We start from the raw sequence: 4,491 nt of genomic DNA on the forward strand, positions 1-4,491 counted from the left end.
TGCCCACAACAAGTTTGTGTTCTACTCGTGCAAAGAAACTACACATAGACCTAGCTCATGATGCCACTGTTGGGGATCGTAGCAGAAATTAAAAAATTTCTACGCATCACCAAGATCAATCTATGGAGTCATCTAGAAACGAGAGAGAGGAGTGCATCTACATACCCTTGTAGATCGCGAGCGGAAGCGCTCAAGTGAACGGGGTTGATGGAGTCGTACTCGTCGTGATCCAAATCACCGATGACCGAGCGCCGAACGGACGACACCTCCGCGTTCAACACACGTACGGTTGGGAAGACGTCTCCTCCTTCTTGATCCAGCAAGGGGGAAGGAGAGGTTGATGGAGATCCAGCAGCACGACGGCGTGGTGGTGGAAGTAGCGGGGATCTCGGCAGGGCTTCGCCAAGCTCAGCGAGAGGGAGAGGTGTCACGGGAGGGAGAGGGAGGCGCCAGGGGCTTGGGTGCTGCTTCCCTCCCTCCCCCCTCTTTATATAGGGGTCCAGGGGGCGCCGGCCCCCTGAGATCCCATCTCAAGGGGGGGCTGCGGCCAAGGGGGGGGACTTGCCCCCCAAGTCAAGTGGGGCGCCCCCCACCCCTAGGGTTTCCAACCCTAGGCGCAGGGGAGGCCCAAAGGGGGCGGACCAGCCCACCAGGGGCTGGTTCCCTTCCCCACTTCAGCCCATGGGGCCCTCCGGGATAGGTGGCCCCACCCGGTGGACCCCCGGGACCCTTCCGGTGGTCCCGGTACAATACCGGTGACCCCTGAAACTTTCCCGGTGGCCGAACTGGACTTCCTATATAATTCTTCACCTCCGGACCATTCCGGAACTCCTCGTGATGTCCGGGATCTCATCCGGGACTCCGAACAACTTTCGGGTTACCGCATACTAGTATCTCTACAACCCTAGCGTCACCGAACCTTAAGTGTGTAGACCCTACGGGTTCGGGAGACATGCAGACATGACCGAGACGACTCTCCGGTCAATAACCAACAGCGGGATCTGGATACCCATGTTGGCTCCCACATGTTCCACGATGATCTCATCGGATGAACCACGATGTCGAGGATTCAATCAATCCCGTATACAATTCCCTTTGTCAATCGGTACGTTACTTGCCCGAGATTCGATCGTCGGTATCCCAATACCTTGTTCAATCTCGTTACCGGCAAGTCACTTTACTCGTACCGTAATGCATGATCCCGTGACCAAACACTTGGTCACATTGAGCTCATTATGATGATGCATTACCGAGTGGGCCCAGAGACACCTCTCCGTCATACGGAGTGACAAATCCCAGTCTTGATTCGTGCCAACCCAACAGACACTTTCAGAGATACCCGTAGTGCACCTTTATAGCCACCCAGTTACGTTGTGACGTTTGGCACACCCAAAGCACTCCTATGGTGTCCGGGAGTTGCACAATCTCATGGTCTAAGGAAATGATACTTGACATTTGGAAAAGCTCTAGCAAACGAACTACACGATCTTGTGCTATGCTTAGGATTGGGTCTTGTCCATCACATCATTCTCCTAATGATGTGATCTCGTTATCAATGACATCCAATGTCCATAGTCAGGAAACCATGACTATCTGTTGATCAACGCGCTAGTCAACTAGAGGCTCACTAGGGACATGTTGTGGTCTATGTATTCACACATGTATTACGATTTCCGGATAACACAATTATAGCATGAACAATAGACAATTATCATGAACAAGGAAATATAATAATAACCATTTTATTATTGCCTCTAGGGCATATTTCCAACAGAGAGCCCCTCCCACACCATGGAGACCATGGACCAGAGGGGAAACCCTTCTCCCACCTAGGGAGAAGGTCAAGGAAGAAGAAGAAGGAGGGGGGCTCTCTCCCCCTCACTTCCGGTGCCGCCGGAACACCGCCGGGGGCCATCATCATCAACGCGATCTTCACCAACACCTCCGCCATCTTCACCAACATCTCCATCACCTTCCCCCCTCTATCTACAGCGGTCCACTCTCCCGCAACCCGCTGTACCCTCTACTTGAACATGGTGCTTTATGCTTCATATTATTATCCAATGATGTGTTGCCATCCTATGATGTCTGAGTAGATTTTCGTTGTCCTATCGGTGGTTGATGAATTGCTATGATTGATTTAATTTGCTTGTGGTTATGTTGCTGTCCTTTGGTGCCCATCATATGAGCGCGCGCGTGGATCACACCATAGGGTTAGTTGTATGTTGATAGGACTATGTATTGGAGGGCAAGAGTGACAGAAGCTTCAACCTAGCATAGAAATTGATGCATATGGGATTAAAGGGGGACCAATATATCTTAATGCTATGGTTGGGTTTTACCTTAATGAACGTTAGTAGTTGCGGATGCTTGCTAATAGTTCCAATCATAAGTGCATAGAATTCCAAGTAAGGGATGACATGCTAGCAGTGGCCTCTCCCACATAAAACTTGCTATCAGTCTAGTAAAGTAGTCAATTGCTTAGGGACAATTTCGCAACTCCTACCACCACTTTTCCACACTCGCTATACTAACTTTATTGCTTCTTTACTTACAACAGCCCCTAGTCTTTATTTACGTGCTCTTTACTTTCTTGCAAACCTATCCAACAACACCTACAAAGTACTTCTAGTTTCATACTTGTTCTAGGTAAAGTGAACGCTAAGCGTGCGTAGAGTTGTATCGGTGGTCGATAGAACTTGAGGGAATATTTGTTCTACCTTTAGCTCCTCGTTGGGTTCGACACTCTTACTTATCGAAAGAGGCTACAATTGATCCCCTATACTTGTGGATTATCAAGACCTTTTTCTGGCGTCGTTGCCGGGGAGCAATAGCGTGGGGTGAATATTCTCGTGTGTGCTTGTTTGCTTTATCACTAAGTAATTTTTATTTGCTGTTCTTAGTTGTTTTCTATCTTTAGTTATGGGTAGGAAACGCAAAATACCAAAAAAATTAGTTGTACCTACTGAACCAATGGTTGAAGAACCACTCAAAATCTATCACACTCCTGAAGCTTTTTACTTGGATCATCTTCGATCCCTTTGTGCTCGTGCTGAAACCCCAACTAGTTTAGTTTAGGGCAAATCTTTAGATGAGCATGCTTGTTATGTGCGACACCGAATATCTGAAAAAGGGAAAATTCTATTGGGTCAAATTCATCGTTTGCAATGCTATGCTTGGAATTTATGTGAAATATATGATATTACTTGTTGTTCTGAAAACCCTAAGAAACACCTTCCCTACCAATGTGAGTTTATTGATAATGGAATCGTATCTTCGTATGCTAAGGGTGTTTATAATTACTATGATATTCTACAAATTGAAGAATTTGTTGCTTTTAAGGGTGCTTATGAAATTGCTTCTTTGATTGAAAAGTACGGTGCTACTCTTTACAAATCTGAAAATTTTGCCACACTTAAATATTGTTATGATAATTATGCTTATAATTCCTATGTTAAACCATATATTGAGGACTCCTCCGCTGTCCAAGAAGAGACTAATATTTTGCAGGAGTCTGTGGAAAAAGAAATGGATGACACTATGAGCTCATTGGATGAAAAAGATGAGGAGGAGAGCGAAGAACAAAAGGAGGAAGAGCGGATTGATCACCCGTGCCCACCTTCTAATGGGAGTAACTCTTCAACTCATACATTGTTTAATTTCCCTTCGTGCTTACCGAAGGATGAATGTTATGATGATTGTTATGATCCCGTTGATTCTTTTGAAATATCCCTTTTTGATGATGCTTGCTATGCTTGTGGCCAAGATGCCAATATGAATTATGCTTATGGAGATGAACTTGCTATAGTTCCTTATATTAAACATGAAATTGTTGCTATTGCACCCACACATGATAGTCCTATTATCTTTTTGAATTCTCCCGACTACACTATATCGGAGAAGTTTGCTTTTATTAAGGATTATATTGATGGGTTGCCTTTTACCGTTGCACATGATAATTTTGATAAATATAATATGCATGTGCTTGCTGCTCCTACTTGCAATTATTATGAGAGAGGAACTATATCTCCACCTCTCTATGTTTCCCACACGAAAAAATTGCAAGAAACTGCTTATACTATGCATTGGCCTTTACTATGTGTGCATGAATTGTTCTTTTATGACATGCCGATGCATAGGAAGAGAGTTAGACTTCGTCATTGCTTGATATATGTTTCTTTGTGCTCACTACTAAATTCTAAAACATTGTTAATTAAAATTGGCTTTGATATACCTTGGGATCCGGGTGGATTCATTACTTGAGCACTATATGCCTAGCTTAATGGCTTTAAAGAAAGCGCTGCCAGGGAGACAACCCGGAAGTTTTAGAGAGTCATTTATTTCTATTGAGTGCTTTCATATAGTTTAAAAACAACAAAAATAAAGAGGGGAACCCAAAAAAAAATTTATAAGAAAAGCGAAAGTGAGAAAGACAAGCATTGTTGAAGTGGGAGCTAGCCTTGAACTTTGTTCATGCTCACGGAAACTTTG

This window comes from Aegilops tauschii, chromosome 2 (assembly GCF_002575655.3).
Source record: "Aegilops tauschii subsp. strangulata cultivar AL8/78 chromosome 2, Aet v6.0, whole genome shotgun sequence".
NCBI classification, from domain to species: Eukaryota; Viridiplantae; Streptophyta; class Magnoliopsida; order Poales; family Poaceae; genus Aegilops; species Aegilops tauschii.